The sequence below is a fragment of the Cetorhinus maximus genome, chromosome 11, assembly GCF_964194155.1.
Source record: "Cetorhinus maximus chromosome 11, sCetMax3.hap1.1, whole genome shotgun sequence".
NCBI lineage: Eukaryota > Metazoa > Chordata > Chondrichthyes > Lamniformes > Cetorhinidae > Cetorhinus > Cetorhinus maximus.
In genome coordinates this window covers 725,889-736,799 of record NC_135889.1, presented here as the reverse complement: position 1 = coordinate 736,799, position 10,911 = coordinate 725,889, and the positions used below count along the sequence as shown (strand labels likewise).

General features: G+C 41.4%; 1 non-coding gene across 1 annotated transcript; it reads left to right on the top strand.

The window, feature by feature from the left end:
• The first annotated feature begins 5,898 nt into the window (after positions 1-5,898).
• On the top strand, positions 5,899-6,034 carry LOC144686997 (U4 spliceosomal RNA). Its single transcript, XR_013578035.1, has one exon. It is a non-coding gene; the product is annotated as a U4 spliceosomal RNA (small nuclear RNA).
• The last annotated feature ends 4,877 nt before the right edge of the window (positions 6,035-10,911 follow it).

The following is a 10,911-nucleotide window of genomic DNA, read 5'->3' as shown; positions in this document are numbered from 1 at the left end:
TGCTAATTATCCCTACTCTCTGTCCCCTGTAGATCAGCCTGTTTCCTCATCAGGCCAATCAATTTCTTTCAATTGCATGAATTTCAATGTTATCTAACAGTATCTAGTAAGGGAATTTATCATATACCTTCTGTAAGCCCATATGAATAACTTCCTTAGACAATCGCCTGTCTAATGCTTCAGTCGCTTCCTCCTAAAATAAAAAAAAATCAATGAATTTCGTCAGGATGGCCTACCCGCTACAAATACATACTGTCTCTGAGCAGCTGAACAATTCAAGTTCTGTTGGAGGGTCATGAGGACTCGAAACGTCAACTCTTTTCTTCTCCGCCGATGCTGCCATACCTGCTGAGTTTTTCCAGGTAATTCTGTTTTTGTTTTGAACAATTTAAGTTCTTCAGTCACCCTTTCCTTGGGCTATGGAAATTTCATAACAACAGATTTTAGGTTAACTCGTGTATGTTTTTCACTTTCTAAAAACCAAGCGTCAGCAGGTGCCACTGTATTGATTTGTCGAGCCAGTGTTAACAGATGGTGCTGAGCTCGTGATAGACCAGTTGTTAGCGGATGGTTATGTATTACTAATATAACCTAGTGTCTGAAGTGAACAATATTGATATAGACAGCTTTTAATTACTTGATTATTAAATTAATAATTTATTTCAAATCATGGGCAGGTCAACTTAAAATTGTACCTTAAAACGCGCCCACGAGCCCTGCTTGTGCTGTGAAGCAATTTTGCTTTTCTCCCTTGTCACTCTGCCGCACTGCTGTTTAAACTCGCAGGGCCGCTCCCGTGTTGCTCCTCGTGCTAAAACTCTCTTTGGCATCACTCACGTGTCTCTTGTGGGATCCTGAAAATTTGCTGAATAAGGAATTCCACAGCATCTGAAAAACAATCCTGTTCCTCAAATAAAAATAATGAAGAAGGGAAGGTTGGAAGATTATCTGGGTTTGATGTCACACACCCACAGTACTCCAGCAGCAACTAATGAAAATAAGCCCCGTATGGCATTTGTGGAAGGATTTTCAAACTTCAACCGCCCTTTGCAAATAGAAATGACTGGGGCGATTTCCCTTCTGTTTATCCTTCCTCCCTACTGCTTTCTGTGAAGGCTGTACTCCTTGACCCGTAAGGAGTTCTGAGTTGAATCATCAAATTTGCAGACAGCATGATTAGAAGCTGTCATGGTTAAGATGATTGCCCAGTTTTTATGTAGGGTAGTGGTGCGTTTACATTGTTCAATCATTTGGCAACCAGAAGGTGCCACCCAGGGAACCATCTCAGGTCTCCAAATGGGCCTCCATCTAGAGAAACATCACCTGGAACGCACCATTACACCCTGCGCAGCATTGTCTGCCAGACAATATCTGTGCATGTTACAAACACACTTGCTTCTCTCCATCCACTACGGAAGGTCTAGGAAATCCCAGGGACAGAGGTGTGACATCGCCAGTCTCGACTCCTTTGTCCTCTCGTTTACAGGAATGTGGAGACCATTTTCACCCCCGACAGTTCAACCTGCTGTTCATGTATAATGCACCAGCTGCCAACGCCATCTCCTGCTCAAGGTAACTGCGACTGATCACTTGTAACTCGGGGCTAACATTTGCCTGCAGGAGACGTCACAAAGGGAGTGAGGAGCCAAACAAGGCTCGCTTGGCCCATAAGTCCTTCCCATATTCTTGGCCGTGTTGACTGAGATAATGAAAAGGTCTTCATCCTTCATCCCTGCAAGGTCAAAAGGGAATTTGTGTATTCTTTATCTGACCCTGCATGGCTCTCATAATTCTAGTGCGACCTCAAAAGTGTTGCCTCCACCGAACTGATCCAGGGTCGATTTTAGCTGGGAACTGGATTCAAGCCTCTGAACTTAATTTTATATTCAGTAAAATTGTGTGCAAAATTTTGTACAATCACTTCGAGATCCTGTACAATGAGTTGTGTTATCTGTGCCTTCTTGAATTTATTTTTTTAAAATCGACCCAAGCGATCTCTGCACAAATATAAATGTTCTTCAGCTGTTCCCGTATGGGGTGACGTGCTGTTGAAAAGAAGTTGTAAATGACCTTTAGTTGGTTATTTTTTTTGTAAAACCATGTTCAGTGACTGACGTAATATAATGGGTGAATTGTGGAGAGCATCTGCAAGCACGTCCAAGTATATTGTTGTTATTCATGTAATTCAAATGCAAATCTCTATTGGCATTCGGTGTTAGCGGCACTGATCAAAGGCCATTTGATATATCAAGAACTGAAAATATTCCAGAGCTCATCGAGGTGCATATTAATATAACAAGCAGGTGCTAGCAAGAGAATGTAATTAGCCATGAATCGATGATCAACAGTCACTCGACATGGAAACATTCATTTCCGTTTCACCAACCATACGCCCTTCCTTTTATCATAAGGTCTCAGATTCTGAAACAGTCCATGCCCATACACAGCAAGAACTTGACAATATTCAGGCGTGGACTGATAATGGCAAGTAACATTCACGCCACACAAATGTTAGGTAATTATCATCTCTGGCACGAGAGAATGTAACCACATCCCCTTGACGCTTCATGATATCATAATCTCTGAACACTCAGTATCATGTACTGGGAGTTACTTAATTGTATTAGCTTTCTGCATAATGTGGCTACAAGATTAGTTCTGTGGCTGAGAACTATGTGATAAGTACGTCACCTCCGAGCTTCCCAAAGACTTCCACCCAGGCACAATTCGTGACTGCAAAGGAATATTGCCCACTTTTCTGGATGAGTGTGTCTCCAACAATTATCAAGAAGCTGGACACCATCTAGAACAAAATAGCCCCAATGGCCAGTACCTCATCCACCACCTTAGACATTGCACACTGATGCACAGTTGCAGCTGTTTGTACTTTGTAAAATATGCATTGGAGGAAATCAGCAAGGCTCCTTCAGTGGCATCTTCCAAACCTACAACTTCTACTACATAGAAAAAAAAAGGACAGTGCGACACATGGGGGGAAAAAGCATCCGCAAGTTCCCTTTGAAGTCAAACAACATGATTCCTTGGAAAGATATCGCCGTTTCTTCACCGTTGCTGGGTCCAAATCCTGGATATCTCTTTCTAAAAGCAGTGTTGTTATACCTTTACCAGGTAGACTGCAGTGGCTCAGGGAGGTGGCTCACCAACACGTTCTGAAATGCAATTAGCGATGGGCAACAAATGCTGCTGCAGCCAACAATGCAATCATCCCCTGAAATAATCTGGGTTATGCACGGCCAACACTTGCAACTGTATCACCAGTTTTCCACTGTTACTGAATGAAAATTCTGGAACGTTCTCCCTAACAACACTATCGGTGTACCTACATGGGCAGCAAAGGCTCTTCTCAGTGGAAATTACTGATGGAAAACAAAAATTGGCCTTGGAAGCTATTGAACGAAGGAATTAAATATAGAGAGACGTATGTCTGTCGTAACACCTTTCAAGGAATCATAGAAGGGAGCAACGAAGGAAGCCATTCTTTTTGGTGTCTCTGTGCTGGCCATCATCAGAGCGAATTCACCTATTGCCACCCCCTGACCATTTCCCCGTAGTCCTGTAAATCTGTTTCCTTTTCAGATATAGATACAGTTTCCCTTTGAATGCCTTGTTTGAATCGGCTCCACCACGATCTCAGGCAGTGCATTCCAGCTACAAATCACTGGCTGCGTGAAAAAAGAAGTTTTTCCTCATGTCGCTTTTCCTTCTTTTGTTGATCACGTTATATCTGTGCTTTCTGGTTCACAATCCTCTCACCAATTGCAACAGTTTCTCCCTGTCTAATCTGTCCAGGAACCTAATGATTCTGAACATTTCTAATAAAGCTCCCATGAGCCTTCCATTCTCCAAGGAAAACAGTCCTAATTTCCCTAATCTATCTCACCTACCGAAGTTCCCTATCCCTTGAAGTATTCTCGTTATTTTTATCTGCCCTCTCCCCTATGCCCGTACACTCCCCACCCACTCAACCTTGACTTCCTTCCTAATGTGTGGTGCCCAGAACTGGGCCCAATACCCCAGATGAGGCCGAACCCATTTTTTATACAGATTTCACGTAGCTTTCTTGGTTTTTGCACTCTACTCCCCTGTTTATGCAGCCCTGAACGACTCTGTCAAATTTCACTAATCTATGTACATATGCACCCAAGGCCCTCTGCTTCTTCATCACCTGTACAATTGTGCCCTTTACCTTACTTCATCTCTCTGCGTTCTTCCTTCAAAAATCAATCACTTCTTACTTCTCTGCATTAAATTTCATCTGCCGCCTGCCCATCTAAATAACTATGTCCTTTAGAAGTTCTACGCTATCCTCACATTTCCCAATCCTTCCAAATCTCCTGTCACCCGCAGGTTTTGAAATGATGCCCTTGAGAACAGCAATATCTAGGTCATTAATATATATGAGGGTGAGCAAGCGGCCTAACACCGGCATGTGGGAACTCCATATAAACCTTCCTCCAGCCAAATATAACAGTTCACTAATATTTCCTGTCACTCAGCCATTTTCGTAACAATATTGGTGCTAAATGTTTAGTCTACCAATTCTAACTTTGCTCAGAAGCCTGATATTCGGTATTTTATTGAATGTATTTTGGAAGCCCATGTGCAACACATCAACAGCATTTCCCTTATCTACCCTCTCTGTTACGTCAATAAAAAAACTGAAGCAATTAATTAAACACGATTCTCCGTGAGCAAATGTGGGCTAGCTTTCTTCAAAAATCCACTTTTGACCACACAAGTATTTCGATCAAAATTATCATTAAAGATTAAATTGGAAATATGCATCAATATAATTCGGCTTCTTGGATGCTGAAACCGAGTGCGGAAATGAATGTAACTTGTTAATGGGTGGAGAATAATTACAACAAAGTAAGATTACGTTCAATGGATTGCTCCTATGTTTATAAATGTCCAATAATTTAATGACCAATTATGATTTTGGAAATATCTGCATTCAAAGATGCATAACATAATGTCGAGGAGTAAAATTTCCATTCTCTCCATCCCTAAACACTCACAGGGGTATATGTTCTATTGGGACATGAGGCATTGGGAAGATAGATGGGGACTGATGGTGGACCATTTCTTGCAACATTCAATAAAACATTACAGAATAATTACAAATAACTATGACCAGAATATTGCTCCTACAATAAGGCATGCTTTGTTTATTAATTAACAGGGCGCCCCTTTCCCGTCACAACGGACTAAGACACTCATTTCTGCCACCCATATGTTCTATCCTGATTGGTCTCTTTGAATTTTGAGCGAAGAATGCGATTTTTCATTAGGAATAAATTAGGTTCATCCTGGGAAACCCCAGGCAGAAAACACACAGTCCAAATGGAATAAAAATATTCTGATGCCTGTTCATATTCGCGAGTACCTTTTTTATTTTGTAATCGGATGAGGACCTTGAACACCTGCTATAATTTAACTAGTTAGGACAGGAAGCTTTGTTTGTTATTCCTTTCTATAACCAAAGTCAGAATCAAAGTCCAGGGAATTATCATCAGCTTCTTCATCTCTTCCCTGAATTTAGTTTGTGTAGCATCATAAATACACGTGTTCGAACAGAAACTCAAATACATGAGCGTGCATCCGGTTTCAGTAGCGATGTATTCAGGAGTTGCACAATCGCCTCCGGATTGTGCGCTAATTGACAATCTCGTCGTTAAAAACCTAACGACAGCTGTGAGCCACAACAGAAAACCATCCGATACTCCAAACAATAAAGTAATCGATTTTCTTCTGTTCTTCGTCTCTGAATCACTCTGATTCTCATGGATGTGACCCCGGAGTGCACTGGAGGCTCTGCTGGTCACTAAAATATGCCAGATTGTCAAACAATTGAACAGTAATATCAAACAAAAAGGAAGCCGTGCGGCAGTATCGTAGCCGATGAGGTTTAACCGAGGCGCGATTATTGCTTATTGAAAACTTCTCCCAATACCCCGCTATGATGACTTGAAATATAGTCGGCAATGGCAATTTTTGATAGTCTCTGCGGAGAAGAAAAAAAAATGATTTTAACCAGGAGTACGCCACACCTGCAGGCGATGAGTAAAAGGCCGATTTGGAGAGGCAACCCCAGGCCACATTGTGAATTATTCGTTCAGGTTCATATACAAACCAACAGGGGATGTTATCCAAGTAGATCAGAACAAAGACTATTGTTATAACCACAGCGGCCGACCTCATAGTGCAACAGTTTGTTTTAAAGTTCTGACAACATATAGCTACACATCGGTCAATGTGAAGGAGACAGTCAACCACACAGAGAGATACAGGCTTGCAGGGTTCAAAGACAAGATAAATTTGCAAGCGGCAGTGTAGGACAGGAGTGAATGTGGAAAGTGAAGACTGATAACGCGATATATTATTACGTTGAAAATCATGCCCAGTAGATCTGCTGTGGCCATAGCGGCCATGTAGAGGGTGATAGAGTTCGATAGGTCACAATTCCCTCTGGAGAAAATTGCAATGGTCATTAGGTTGGCTGTAAGAAAGAGAGAGATAAGTTCAGCAAGGAAAAGAAAATCGTTACAACATTTCATTGGGAAATATTCGGTTCTGCCTCTACTTTGCGTTATAGACACGGATTATTTTATTTTTCATAATATTGACGAGTCTTGCTGATACTTTGTTTAAGAGAAAAGAAAACATTGACTATTTAATACCCCTGTATTTCCAAAACACATTATTCAGGAATGACCACGTATTAAATATAATTTCCAGGAGACTAATGGGCATACTGGGATTCCAGTGAAACATTCACCTGAGGCACAAAAATTTAAATTTATTTCCATGATATCCACACATTCTCTGTATGCTGACCCTGAGGAGACGGTTCAGTCACTACACGGCGAATGGTGCAATCGTGAGGGTTCATGGAGGCAGAGCAGAGGTTAGCAGTTCCTTGAACGGCAATTTATTCCCAAAATTCTTTCAAAGGCCCCTATTGGGGGAGGTGGCTAAAGTGGGAGGAATAATCAATTTCAAGTAAACTAGGATCACGGAATAAATGAATTTATTACAATGGATAAAAAGCAAACCTGTTTGTGGTGAACGGTGCTTGGTTTGAGTTGGTGGGCGAGGGAGGAGGTAGTTCCAGGTGGAGTGATGGGTGAGGGTAAATCAAACTCACCAACGGGCCCGTACCACGATCTAACAACCAGAACAGAAGCTCGCCAGTGGCGAGGACCAGCAAGATTCACGAAGAGATTTCTCAAATCATCCTGGTGGGTAACTGACTCTGCAATGAGGACTTTCCCGAAATCTGTTACATTGACGTTGAAATTCTCGACAACCCTGAGACAACAAGATGCTTTGACATACCTGGAACTCCGAATGTTGCATGAACAAGATAGTAAATATTCCCGCTCTGTAGAATTGTTAAATTTTTATAGAAGCATGTGTGAGTCCCTCAAATGTTACACTTTTAAGTCCAATGCATCTGAGATCCATAATCGCAGCCCCCCCCCCCCCCCCCCCCCCCCCCCCGCCCCCCTCCTCTTTATAGAACAATCCATGTTCCTGTGAGGAAACTAGTTTACAGAATAATTATGCATTATTTGCGACCCTTTAACAAACAATGGATGTTTTCTTTTATTTCATTGCGCCTGGGCTACTAATCGGGATATTGCACAACTCAGGGCACGAAACCCCGCCTGCTAAAATCGGTGAAGGGTAAATATTCACGGAGTGAAAGTGCTCTGCATATGCCCCGTGAAATGTTAATGGAACATCCCTCTCGGACGCTGCGTTAGGGTATTGTGACCTCTTGTTAATGTTGTAAAACCTTCGCCGATCCATTATGTAATTCAAATTTCTTTGGTACTCAAGCGATCGCTGGGCAGCCTCGTCTCGAACTATTCTGCATATGACCCAACGTTATTATTACTGAAAATGAATATACTGTAACACTGACCGTGGTTGCCATAATGCAGCAATAGTGTTAATGAACTAACTCTAATATTAATGTGGTGACCCTGCTCTAACAGTACGGATAGTAACATGAAAATAAAATAACTCGTGGAGACCCTAAACTAACATGGCTGCTGATAAACATTTCCAACATGGCTGGATGTAATTCGACTCTAACGATGCTGGCTTTGAGCCATCTCCAGTGTGTCTGGTGCAGTTATATTAACAATATTGGCGGTTATTATAAACTAGCATTAGTGCTGATGAATCTATGCAAAAGTAATGGTGGTGGCCTATTGTAAAATGACTAGTGATGCCATTTGTTATAAGGTTGGTTAACACCATGGCACAGTTGGAGATAATTTGCCCACAAATATTAAACGCCCTTAATGTTTGCATGGGTTGCATTCGCTGATGCACTAATACTGTTAAACCTTCTGTCTCTCCCTGTCCTCTGGCACTACCTTCATATCTAGGGGAGACTGATCTGAAAGCAATTACGAAGAAGTGGCTGCAGGGCGACAAGTATTGGGCCCCGAATATTGAGGGGTACATGCCATTTAAGAAGAATAGGAAGCTAAGGAAACGTAGAGGGGTGGCACTGAGCGTCAAAGATGGCATTGGTTTAATAGTTAGTGATGACCTTGGTTCAGGAGGTCATGTTGTTGAATAGGTTTGTGTGGCGATGAGGAATAGTAGAGGAAATGTCTCTAGTGTGAGTGTTCTACAAACACCCTAACAGTAACGACAATGCAGGCGAAAGTATACAAGATTAAACATTGAGCGTTGTGATAAAGGGACGGCAATAATCATGGGTGATGTTCTTCTACATATAAACTGGAAAAATCAGATTGACAGTAGTAGCCCAGATGAACAGTGCATGCTTTCGAGATAGTTCCTTAGAGCGGCAAGTTCTGGAACCAACCAGAGAGCAGGCTATACTAGACTCGGTATTGTGTAATGTGACAGGATTCATTAACGACTTCAGAGTAAAGGCACACCTCGGTTGCAGCGACATAAATATTAATCAATTTGAGCGAGAGAAGAATTGGTCTAAAAATAGAATCTTAAAATTAAATAAGGGCAGCTATGTGAGCAGGAAAGCTGAGCTAGCTGAAGTGAACTGGGATCCTCGGCTAGAGGACAGATCAATAGAGAAGCATTGACAAACATTTAAGGGAATTACTCAGAATACTCAGAATAAATACATTCCTACTCTAAAGAAAATTTCTAAGGGCAAGACCCACCATCCGTTAACTAAGGAAGTCAAGGAGAGCATGAAATACAAGGAAAAGTCAAATAAATGCGCAAAGTTTAGTGGCAGGTCAGATTATTGCCAGAATGCAAAGAACGGCAGAGAATGACTAAACGTTTAATCAGGAAAAAAAAAATCGAGCATGAGAGGAAGCTTGCCATAAATGTAATAATGTAGAGAAAGACATTGTACAGGTATCTGAGAAGAAAAGGTGTAATTACAGTGGATGTTGGTCCTCTAGAGAGTGACAGTGGGCAATTAATAGAAGATAATAAGGAAATGACGGAAGTGATGAACAAGTATGTTGATAATTTCACGATAGAGGATGCAAAAAACATTCCAGTAATAGTTGGAAATGAGCAGGTGAAACGGTGAGAGGAACATGGTGAAATTGCAATCACTGGAGAAGCGGTATTGTGCAAGCTGATGGAGCTGTGCCTTATATGTTTCTCAGTCCTGATGTCCAATTTCCGCAATCGTAATATTAGCAGAAGATTGCGGGTTCGAGTTCTGCCCTGTTAGTTATATGTAGATTAATCTGGTCAAAGTGAATGAAAGTAAACCGCGTTATTGTACACTAGCAGAAATTCCTGCTTTTCTTCTCAAATGTTTGCAAGTTTATTTTAATTAAAATGCTATTTCAAGCTGTTTCCTAAATTGGCTGTTCATTTGTTTTAAGTTTTGGGAAGTTTCTAACAGATTAACATTATCTAATTGACCGGGATAATTTATTTATGTTCCCTAGCTGTAGGTCAATAGATTAAATTTGATGCATTTTCAAGTCAGGAAGCTGATGGAAGAAGATGATAATTTCAATGATGGAGACTGCGAGCAGTGTTAGACCGTTCACACCGAACCCGATGCACAACACTCAGTACAACACCTTAGCCACTCGGTCACCACAATTGGACAAATGCAGCCTTGTTACTTGCCGGTACAAAGCACTAGGCAATTGCCCAGGATGATACATTCATCGTTTTCAGGACTTCAGCCTTTTTCTGATATCTAATTCCACTTAAATGTGGAACTCAGGATCCATAGAATGCTACCGTTCAGAAGGATCATCGATTCTGTTCCGGTCTTGGAAAGAGCTTTCAATTGTTTTCACCACAACCCAGCTTTCCGCCATTTCCCTGCAAATGAGATATATTTAAGCCCATATTGAATTTGATGACACCATTATTTCAGATAGAAAGGCGAAGTAGTGTGAATACTATGAACATAAAAACAAAACAAAAAAACCCAGAAAATTCTGTATATACTCAGCAGGTCAGGGGGCATCCCTGGAGGCCAACAGAGTGAACGGTTCAGGTCGATGAGTTTTCATCAGAACTGAAGAGATATATAAATATTATACAGTTTTAAAAGCAGTAGAGTGCGGGGTGGGGCAGGATGTACAGCATCCGAATGTCTGTTAAGGTGGAGGGAATGAGAGAAAAGGTTCCTTGGAACAAAAGCCAAATACATCTGAAATGGTTGTAGTAAAGAAACAGAAGATTTGTCCAGATGAGATTATGAATCGTTGCATAGAAACCGAACCAACGTAACATGAAGGAATGAAGAAAAAAATACTTGACAAACACAAACCCGCAAAATAGCAAGAAACAACATGGAGGCAGATGTCTGACCTAAGATTGGTAAACCCAATATTGAGTCCAGGAGGCTGTAGAAAACTTAATTGGTGTATGAGGGGCTGTTCCTCGAGCTCT